The following is an 11,982-nucleotide window of genomic DNA, read 5'->3' as shown; positions in this document are numbered from 1 at the left end:
TCCGGCGAGAGGATGTGGTGGACTACTGGTGGGCAGTGGGAGAGTTCACCCCAGAACAGAGGGACAGGGAACTGCAGGAGCGCTGGCTTCAAATAGAGCATAGGGAGATAGAACCTATGGGTCCCAGCATCTTGTCAGACCCCGTGGACCCTGACGAACCCCTATCATGGGTGCTACCCGGGAGGGCAGGTAAGGCTGACCTGACTAGGATCAGTAGGGCCGAACGGGCCATAATGGCTCGTTACAAGTCATCCCACGGGTTGGAGTACCCGTATGTCCCTGAGCCACTAATGGATGAAATAGAGGAGAATAGGGATAGGTGGCTCAGAGAAAATATTGAGATGCACTTAGTCAGTAAGGGGAATGATGTGGTGGGGAAGAAGGCCGAGGAGCGGATAGAGCACTTAATCCGCATATGGGCAATTGGGAGAAATATCCACAAACACAAGGTAACATATAGGCCCGAGAGGGGATTACCACGGCATTACTCAGTTACCGTTCTAGATATGGGGGGTAGGGAAGTAAGGAAGCCGGACCCCTGTCACTATTTTTAGGTGGTACTGCGCATTACGCGGGTCTGTGGCTGCTGGTCGGGGCGGGCTTGGCGGATGACTGTATTCATGTATACTGTATTTGAATCGTGTGATGTTGATTATGTTTTCTGTTACAGTGCTTCCTGGAAAGAGGTATACAAATTTAGGTCCCAGCGAGGACGATGGGATTCACCAGGGGGAGAATGTAGCGGTCATGTAAAATGCCTACAGTGCTCTCCTGCTGGCAGCAAGGCCTGGTAAGTGTGGGCATGCCAGCAGTAATCATGGAGGTTTTCCCTCACACCCTGGTGAGGTGTCCTGTGTAGCTATGGGAGTGGTCACAGACTCTGACCCCCTGGTTGGTGATGTCAGAGTTGTGTCAGCCCCCAGAGTACATAAGACACAGCACTGTGACTAACAGTTAGTTCTTGCAAGGTGTTTGCAGCGTTCCCGTTCTATCAGGAGTAGAGATATTGCAGAGTTCAGAGAATAGTTACAGTTATGCTATAGTGGCTGATTTAGGAGTCTGTGTCCAGGGACCGGGCACAGAGCAGTGAATCCCTAATCTAGGAGACATACCTACCAAAGGGAAGCGGCTGGAAAATGATTGGCTAAGTACACCCCATTGTGGAGGGCAGTTATGCCCACCAGTACAATAAAGATGGAGCTGATCAGAAAGACCCCTGTGTGTGAGAGTATGATTACACAGGAGGTTGCACCACCGAGGAGTTCCTCACCAGGACCATCCCCATGCGGACGCAGGGACCCTGATGAGGTGGAGGCGCTGCACTGGAACTAGGTGAGACTCAGCACACTACCTCAGCTGCCTGTCTGGATGGGTCCTCCCCACACACTATCATGCGGGAGACTCAGGAGTCCTGTAGCCAACAGGTGCACCACCAGACGCTACCACACTGTAATGGGGACCGGTTAGACCACAGGGGCCAATGTGAGATTGGGTGGGTCAGGCCGGGACAGAAATACCGTTACAATTAGGAATGTTGCCACGCAGCTGGAGAGCGGTGCACGAACGTTGCGTGAGCGCGCCACCCGTGCGTGACGTGTGACACGAACAAGGAGCGGGGCCAAGCTCTGTGATGTTCTGAGAGAGTCTCCGTGTGTGCGCGCGCTCTGTAAGGGGCGCGGAGGCGTGTGAAGCTACTGCACCGACACACTTTATTCGAGCAAATACCCAGTATGTACCTGGCAGATACCTGGAATGCGCCGCTCCTCACCTCTGACAAGCCCCGTTGCGTTTGCCTTCCCAGCCTGGGTTCATGCCTGGCTGACGGGCGGCTGATCTGTTAAATGATAATGATTAGGATTTAATAGGCTGCAATGCTTCGCGTGTCTACCAGATGGCATAAATTCATGAATTGTAATGCAGTATATATATATATACTGTGCAGTATTGCAGCCAGCGGGAATAAAATGCTTCAATCCCTGCCTGGAAAATACCTCAATGCACTCGGGCAGAAAACAGTCACAAATACAATACACCCGAGTATACCCGAATTCGTGGGACTAGCCGAGCTCGAATAAAGTGTGTCGCCAGTGTATAGGTAAGGAGGGAACACATCGCAGGGGACATGTTCCCTGATTCCTTACAAGAAATAAACCTGACCTGGGGTTTGAAGGATCCAGAATCCAGTTTGTTAATGACCTTGGAACCTCAACGATCAACTAAAGATAGGAACTGAGACCAGTAACAATGATACTAAGAGAAAAGGGTATTAAATACCGATGGGGTTTCCCATTCAGACTGATTGTGGTGAAAGAGGGCATACTACATTCACTACGCACCCTGGGAGAGGCAGATGTTTTCCTCCAGAATCTGCGGTTGTCACCCCATAAGAGTCAAGACTAAGCCAAGAGAGACAAAGACCTGCTCATCCAAAACCCACAACAGAATGGTCCAAAGTAGGAGAAAGAAGAAACTCCTCTTGACTCCTCCGATGAACGAATCAAAAGCTATAAGATCAACGAGTTGATGTTGCATGTGTTAAGATGTAAGGACTCCTGCCCCCCCCCCCCCCTCAATGTGGGGAGGACAAAATGTTCTTTTTTTCCCTATCTTGGAAAGTAGGATATCGGCTGAACCATGGAGTTCCATCGAATTAACCGCCATAACCAAAGACACTCCAATGACAGTGCCTGGTGTGGCCTGACAAAAGGAAGGGAAGGTGACCTGGGTCCCTCAGACAGGTTTTGTATTGCACCTATGTCATAGCCACGTATCCCCTTGCACCGACACTAGGGGCCTTGACTTGGAACTTGATGATGGAGTATCGGGCCCACAGGTCTCCTTCACTCTTCCCATAAGAATCAAAATGGTATTTCTAGAAAAATATTTCACGGTCCCATCCCAAGACCCACACTAGAGACCCAAACCAGCCGGGGGGAGGGAGGTGGGCGTAGGAGTGTAAGAAAGTTATCTGGCTAAAAATTTGCTAGAATATTTGCTTCTATTGTTTTAAATGTTTAAATGGTTAACTGGTTGTTCACAGATCCTAAATGTTTTATTAGGCCCCCTATAGGTCGGAATCAGCACAGGCCACTAACTAAAGTGGCCGGGTCCTAGACTAAACAGCAGTGGCTTCCCCCTGGTTCTGGTCCGGCGTGCCCCCCCGAGAACTAACTATCCCTTCTGATTGCTGATTTGTTAGGCAAATCAGTGTTAATTGTTAGACCACCCCCAGTGGTCTCCCCTTCCGTGAACCCATCTTTTTCTCCCCCTATTCTGGAAGCCAGAGGGTCATGTGGTGATGACTTAGCTCAGATAGTGTCAACTCGGCCCTCTTTTCCAAGCACGACAAGGTCTGTTTCTTTTCTTACTTTATTTTGGAGAAAGCAGGGAAAAACAGTCTCTTGTGTAGAGGTGTAGGTCTAAATATCTCTGTGTGTGCTTAGTAGTAAAGGGAGGTGAAAAGATAATCTTGCAGTACCATTACAGGGGTTACAGCAAGGTACTCACGAGTCCAGAGGAATGGTGGAAAAGAAAGTGCCAATGTATGCTGGGTAGTAAGATAGTCTGGGGACAGACCATCTGTGGGCAGAGCAGAGGGGGAGAAAGCAGACTAGCCCATTTGAGAGAAAAGCTGGGGCTGCTATGGCAACTCACAGGAGTGTCTGGGGGAGCTACAACATGTAGCAATAATGTTGTATCTCTAATACAGCAAGCTGCTGGGAGAGGGGAAATGGCACTGTATTTATCACACAAGCACTGTGTTTGTGTGCAGAACCAAACACATACAGCTGGCACTAATAAGCTGGCAAGCAGGGCTGCGAGGAAAGGGAGGGTGAAAAAGAAGTGCAGACAGGGGTATTCCTGTTCCATGACACTCCCCTTCTGGTATCTGTAGATACCACTATATGACAGGCTATGTGGAACATATGTGCAATGCTAACATAACATAACAATGCAAAGGTCCATATTCCCATAGCAAGGTGATACCGGCCGGTACCACTGGCATCAAAGTCCTTTGGCCAACCTTCCAGTAAGGGAAGCCAGGTGGGTGCACAGCTCTTGGTTAGCTTGATGCACCACAATGTCTTTTGTAAGAGTTTCTGGCACTGTTTCCTTTTAGCCTTGTGAGAAAACAGTCCTTTTGTCTCTGTAGTTTTATCCACAGAGTACATCCCCTTGTAAGTGTGCCAGTCGTGGTAGCTTGTCGCCCTATCACCTGGCGTTTGGCAGAAGGAGATGGCTTTTGGTTCCTTGCAGAAGCGGATTAATGTCCCTGGAAGACTGATCGTCAAGTCTGGTCCAGTGAGGAGGGCGTCGTTCAGAGAGACTCCCTGAAGCTGAGTGCTGGGGTTGAACATTACCCGGATTTGATCGGGTTCCTGAGGGTGGTAAGCCCCAGGTGATTGGAGGTACCGACATTCTTCACCTTTCTTCATTAGAGGTGCTGGCTTTGCATGGCCGGTAAGGAATATCTTTTGGATGAAGGCCACAAAGTTGGTTTTGGTCTCTGGTTCCCTTTTTAGGTCGCAGAGGTGCGAAGTGAGCCTAGAGATGGCATGTTCTCCATTGTTTGGGAAGCGCCTTCTTGGTGAACGGAATGGTAGCAGAGTCACCCAACTGCTTTGTCCGTCTTTAGAGAGCTCCTTGACTGTTAACTTCGGGAATCCTCTATCTTCCCTTGATGGTGTTTGCTTGTCATCGTTCCTTGTTGTCTGGAACGCTGTGCACCGTAGTTCATCGGTACATTTCTCTTGCACGAGAACATCTCCGCGTAGTTTGGCGAAACGCTTTTGTGTTTCTTTGTTAACTGCCATCGGGAGGTTATTGTCTCCCTGGACGTAACGAAGAACAGTCTCTTTTGCCCTAGTAAAACCCTTTATGAAATGTCTCTGTGGCTGTCTCTTTTTTAGATGTGTGAGAGGACAGTCCTTTTGACACTGTGGCTTCACCTGTGGGGCGCAATCTTTTGCGGCTATGCCAGCCGTGGCAGTTGGTTGCTTTGTCGCTTGATACTCTGTGGAGAGGAACAACTGTACACCTTAGTCATGCCACGGCTCGCGAGAGGACTGTTTGATCGTTCATTGCCTTTTGGACGATCCCTTTGTCGGTCACCTTTGGGAGGTTACTTTCTTCCTTCGGTGGAATCGACTCGTCATCCTTAGCTGTCTGGACTGCTGAGCATCCTAGGCCATTGTCGCATCCCCTCGACGTGAGGATGTCTTTGTTGATCTCAGAGGTATGACCTTGTCTTTTCTCTTCACTTGGCCCTTCGGTCACTTGGAGATGGCCAAGACATGGTTCAGAGAGATATGTGTGTCCACATTCTGTCACCACCGTTCTGCGGGCATCAACGTAGTCTTGCCCGTGCTCTTTGTTGGTGCACGCGTTGCCTACTATCACCCATCCTAGGTCAAGTCTTTGGGCGTATGGCGCGTTGTGGGGTCCGTTAAGCTGTTTACGGACTTTATGTACCCTCATGATGTCCCTGCCGAGCAGCAGCAAGATCTTGGCGACTTGTTCTACCGGTCGGATGTGGTTGGCTATTCCTTTGAGGTGGGGGTAATGGAGTGCCACGTCTGGTGTGGGAATCTCGTCCCTGTTTGTGGCCATGTGGTTGCACTCGATGAGTGTGGGAAGGGGTATGTTCACTTTGATGTCTATTGAGCATATGGTGTAGCTATTCACTCTTCTCCCTGTGGTTTCCATTCGCCCTGCGCATGTTCTGAGAGTGTAAGGAGAAGCACCGTCTTGTATGTTAAATATGTCGAAGAACTCTGACCTGACCAGCGATCGGTTGCTCTGGTCGTCGAGGATTGCGAACATCCGAATAGCCTTCTCAGGTTGTCCCTGGGGGTGCACTGCGACAAGGCATATTTTAGAGCAGGACATTTTGTCACCTTCTTTTCCGCATACCTCAGTGCGCTGAGATGTGACGGATGTTGGCTCTCCTTCTTCTTACTCCCCGCCGTGCTCCGGTACGGAGGATGGGTTCTTGAGTTGGTGGAGTGTCAGCGCCTCTGGGTGTAACGCCGTCACGTGCTTGTCACTTTCGCACACTGTGCATTTGATCTCTTCTTTACAGTCCCTGGCTAGGTGAGTCGTGGAACCGCAGCACCTGAAGCAAACTCCGAATTCTCCAAGTAACCTCTTGCGTTCCTTTAGGGACTTCATCCTGAACCCAAAGCACTTGTTCAGTGGGTGTGGTTTCTTGTGTATGGGACATTCCCTGTTTGGGTCCCTTGGTTCCTTGTCTCCGGCGATCGACTGATCGGGAGTAGTTTGGGTCGTGGGAAGCACGTCCGTCCTGCGGGTCGAGATGGGTGTTTGGGGGTTACCATATCTCGTCGCTTGTCTCTCATTCCTCAGGCTGCTTGCACTGTATGTGGTTTGCAGGTTTAACGAAGGAGAGTTGGAGCACTACTACAGAAAAAATTATTGCTAGAGAGCGTGTCCCAAAAATAAAGGTTTAATAGGTCAGAGCATTGTTACAAAGAAAAAACGAGCCCTCAGGCCCCCACCAACATGTTTCGAGCTTCCGCTCTTCCTCATGGTGTACAAAGATCTGATTAAACCCTCTTACCTAATATAGCGTCTTTTTCCCGAAAATCGTCTCGCCAACCCGTCGCTCAGCTGCGTCACACGCGACGCGCCATGTCTCCAGAACGCGTCACGAGTACTGCGCCTCGCGCCGGGTATAGCGATGACATCAGCGCGTCTAAGAACAAAATAAACTTTATTGACATCCTAAACTTGACAAACCTAACACAGAATTAAAATAACTTTATTAATCTATTAAAACTTAATGTATACAATTACTATTATCATAAACATTAAACGTTAAAATAAAAGACTATTAAAAAAAGGTTTTTTAGAAAAACATCTATTTTAACATGTTTAAAATCATTCGAGTGTAAATATATGAACCCCCTTTCCCCATATATATATATCAGAAGATATTGTTCTTTAATATGCATATATATAGCTACATTTCTTAACCAATTTATTCAATTCATCACTAAATAATGACAAAAAAGTATATATATATATATACAGTTGTTCATATATCAAATTCTATATACATATATATAACCTGACCATATTTATGAATTTAGGTATGGGTATAGGGTTCATATATTCCAGATCATTTTCTTTAACCAGTGTATAACAGAATTGAGGATGAATATCTTTGGGTGTAAATATTTTTTACATAGTTATCCAATTATATAATAGCACTTTTTGGCATTATATCTTTCATTACATATAGATATAAATATCAGATATATAAAAAAATCAAATATCAAATATAAGAAAGATAAAAAAGATGAAAAGGATGAAAAAGATCAGATATACATATAAATTATGACTTTGCATTACAGTTGTTAATTCATGGATTTACAGTAAATGTTAATAGATATTATTTCATTTATTTGAGATATGGGTTTAAATCCCAAATCCGTATTTAACCCGTATGGGATCCTAGTATTCAAAGTGAAAATCCAGAAGAGTTCCCTTTTGTCCAGTAGTTCTAACCTATTACCACCCCTATATGGTTTATCAATGTGTTCAATCCCTCTATATTTTAATTTGGTGACATCTCCATATTTACAGGTGGTAAAGTGTTGGGATACCGGGTGTGTGAGATCCCGTAGTTTAATTAATCTAATATGCTCTCTCATTCTGGCCTTCAATGCTCGTGTGGTACGTCCCACATATTGCTTACCACATCCACAGTCCAATAAATAGACTATGAATGTGGTATTGCAATTTATGAAGGATTTTATAGCATATGTTTGTCCTGTATTAAAGGATACAAAATTAGGTGATGACTCCAAAAAGGTACAGGAGATACACTTCAAACATTTGAAACATCCTTTTGGGAGACCAACCCCATGTGTTTGTTGTTTGGATGTAAATAGGCTTCTAGATACATAATTTGCGACTGTTTTTGCTTTTTTAAAGACAAAACGTGGGCCCTCCTGGTATACTTTCTTCAGTAAGGGATCCGCAGATAACACATTCCACATATTGCTTACCACATCCACAGTCCAATAAAGAGACTATGAATGTGGTATTGCAACTTATGAAGGATTTTACTAGCAAGTGTGAGTACTCACCATTCAAGAGGTGGTACTCCTCCAGTTTATTGATATCTAGTGGAATAAGGTGTGTTATCTTATAGGTGGTCACCCTTATAATTATGGGATACTTCGAGGATACAATTGATGGCATTCAAGATTAATCTGATAAGTTGTTGGGTCTATGTTTAAGAGCACCACACAGCTTTTTTCCTTTCTGCATTCACATCTGTGAGGTGGCTCACATTAGACCAGAATCATTTTTTAAGCTAATTGCCTAAGAGAGTGTGATATACCCTATACTTTATACACGTATATGAACATATTTTTTGACTTTTTTGTGTATACTTTTTATTGGTTTTAATATGGATCAGAATAATACAGATTTTGAGGAGGATACTGATCGAGAAAATGAGACTTTTACATAATATGCATTTTGCTGCTCAGATAATTCTAGAAGAGCAAAGAAAGCAGATCAAGTATTTGATAATACGGTGGAATCTATTTGTGAGGATTTGTCTGACCTTAAAATACAATTTACAAAGTTGGAAAGACTCATCATTAAAGGTACGCACATGGTGGGACATTATAACGTTACAAAATTATATGAGAACAAAAAGGATCCCAAGAGGATTACGAATTAAGAAAACTCCCACTTTTGGGTTCATTAATGCTGACTTTGAGAATGATTGGAAAGACGCCCTCAATTGTTGTTCATTTGCACTTATGGACTTGATTATACAACTAAAAACAAAGGAAAAAACGCAATTAGACAAAGATATACAGATATTGCAAAAGGATTTACGTCAATTTATTGAGATGGAGGGATTTAATGATCTAGATGAGACACTATCTAAGAATATTGAAGTTATGGAGAAGGAAATTATGAAAAAAAAAACAAACAAAGTTTGAGAGAGACAAGCAAGACTATTTACGTAATCAAGTCTATGTGTGGTAAAGAACTGCCCCCACAAAAAAGGTATAATTCTTCTACACCTAAAAAGAATTATGTGGATAAACAAAAGTCTATTCTTAAGAAAAATATTTCCTTTTCACAAACGACAAGTGGGGAGTCTGATTTTTCGGATAATGATACATTTGCCCATACAACCAGTTCACATGTAGATCAACAAAATCCCAGACCCCAGAGGGAAACCAGAGAGACCAGAGGGGATCCTACAAATTCAGGACATGCCTTTCAGGAAAACAACAGTAGAAGTAAGGAAATTCAGCCCAAAACATATTTTGGTTCTTCAAAAAACCGGGAGCGTACAAACACACACGAAGAGGAAAGAAAAGAAAGCAAGAGAAATCCCTCAAAGAGGAAAAAGAACTCTTGATTGAAAATACAGGGGTTATTAATTTAACTAACACTCCTTTGTCGCAAGCGGAACTTTCTGTCCTAGACAAAGGATTGAAATATGCACCTTCCTCGAAGTTCAAATTATTTGATGTTGTTATTGATTTGAATAAATATGTTCGAAAATTAACCCTTAAGCGATTCTTTGATGGAGGGGATAGGATTGGTGATGGGAGGGATGGAGGTGATGATACAGGCGGTCCTACCGACCGGGGAGAACATACTCCCTTGTGTGTGGATGAGCTTGCAGAATTATCTCTGGGCCCAGACCCGTCACCCCCTACCCTGACCTTCAGAGAACAATGTTGTTTGCAGGACATGAACATTTTATTAAATGATAATGAAATGACCGATACGATTGATCTTTCAAATGTTTTAGGTAGACAACAGTTGGGCTTTAAGAAGAAGTCAGTATTCTTTCCCAAACATATGAAGGGACACTACCTCATGACTTTCGAGAAACTTGTTGAGAGGGACTTGATCCTTCTCTCTAGAGGATACACCTTTCAATTGTCCCCTCTACAGAGCAGGATCAATAACCTCAGCAAGATTGAAAAAGAGGCTTTATACAAATTGAAAAATAATAAAGAATTGATTGTTAAAAGTGCAGACAAAGGGGGAGCCATTGTGGTGCAGAGTCGAACACAGTATAGAGAAGAAGCAATTCGTCAATTGTCAGATGTTTCATCATACTCTGTACTACGTGGTGACCCAACTCCAATGTTTCTAAAGCAACTTAGGTCACTCATAGATGAGGGCTCTCTTTTGGGAGTTCTTGATTCTAAAGAGTGTGAATTCCTTTTTGAGACACATCCCATCATTCCAGTGTTTCACCATCTCCCAAAGATCCATAAAACTTTGATCTCCCCTCCAGGGAGACCAATAGTTGCTAGTATTGGATCTTTGGGAGATGGTGTCTCTAGATATGTGGATTATTATTTGCAGAGATTTGTTTATTCTTTACCGTCACATATCAGGGACAGCGGTGACCTTTTGGATAAATTGACATGCATTGATTGGAAAGGGGGTTACATCTGGGTCACACTAGATGTGACCATCATAACTCATCAGCATGGTATGGCAGCTGTTAGAACTTATTTGGAACACTCCACCTTATCACTAACACAGAGTGCTTTTATTTTGGATTGCATACACTTTTTATTAACACATAATTACTTTTTGTTTGATGACACTTTTTATCTCCAAATATGTGGAACTGCAATGGGTACCAGCTTTGCTCCATCATATGCCAACCTATTTTTAGGTTGGTGGGAGTCGGTCCACATATTTGGAGATAACAACCCTTATCGACACTTTATCACTTTTTATAGGCGGTTTTTGGATGACTTAATATTTATCTGGAATGGAGGGGAGGAGTCACTTTTATTATTTATTAATCACCTTAATCACAATGACCTAAATTTAAAATTCACCTACACTTATGATTTTCATCATATACAATATCTTGATTTATTTTTATTCATTGATATGAATATGAAAATTAGCTCAAATATCTATAGAAAAATAAATTCACGTAACACATATCTAAGATTTTACAGCTGCCATCCCAAACCCCTCCTAAATTCAATACCTAAAGGGCAATTAATACGGCTAAAAAGAATATGTTCCAATGAGGAGGACTTTCTAATTCAATCAGAAGAACTCCTAAAAAGATTTGAGGAGAGGGGATATCTAAAATCAAACCTAAAAGGGTCACTTACTGAAGTAATGGATATGAATAGGGATGATCTCCTAAACAAACAAAGGAATCAAAAACAAAAAACATGGGATTCTAATAGTCCAATTTTTATTACACAATATAATGTTCAAACCAATAGTATTAAAGAGATTGTGAAGAAACATTGGAATGTGTTATCTGCGGATCCCTTACTGAAGAAAGTATACCAGGAGGGCCCACGTTTTGTCTTTAAAAAAGCAAAAACAGTCGCAAATTATGTATCTAGAAGCCTATTTACATCCAAACAACAAACACATGGGGTTTGTCTCCCAAAAGGATGTTTCAAATGTTTGAAGTGTATCTCCTGTACCTTTTTGGAGTCATCACCTAATTTTGTATCCTTTAATACAGGACAAACATCTTATACTATATTAGTGAAAGCACTGTATGTTTGCCTGCCTGCCTGGATGTCCGGTGTCCCTAGGGGAAATCTCATTGGTCCCTTGGGCCGCCCCCGCACACCTCTCATTGGCCTGAGGCGGAGTGACGGCCCAAAGGACACACAGGGACACAAACACACACACAGGGACACAGGGACACAGGGACACACACACACAGGGACACACACACAGGGACACAGGGACACACACACAGGGACACATACACACACACAGGGACACACACTCTCCCCCGTCAGTTGGACCGCAGCTCACCTTCCACACCCCCCCCCTCCTCTCCCGGTGCCCCTCCTCTCCCGGTGCCCCTCACTCTCTCCCCCCTCCCCACCTCACCCAAATCCCCACGCTCCGCAACATCCCCAGCCGCACCATCACCCTCACCGTGCGCCGCGGAGGAAGCGCGGCCCTGCT

This window comes from Ascaphus truei, chromosome 14 (assembly GCF_040206685.1).
Source record: "Ascaphus truei isolate aAscTru1 chromosome 14, aAscTru1.hap1, whole genome shotgun sequence".
Lineage (NCBI taxonomy): Eukaryota > Metazoa > Chordata > Amphibia > Anura > Ascaphidae > Ascaphus > Ascaphus truei.
This window is presented reverse-complemented; position numbering follows the sequence as displayed.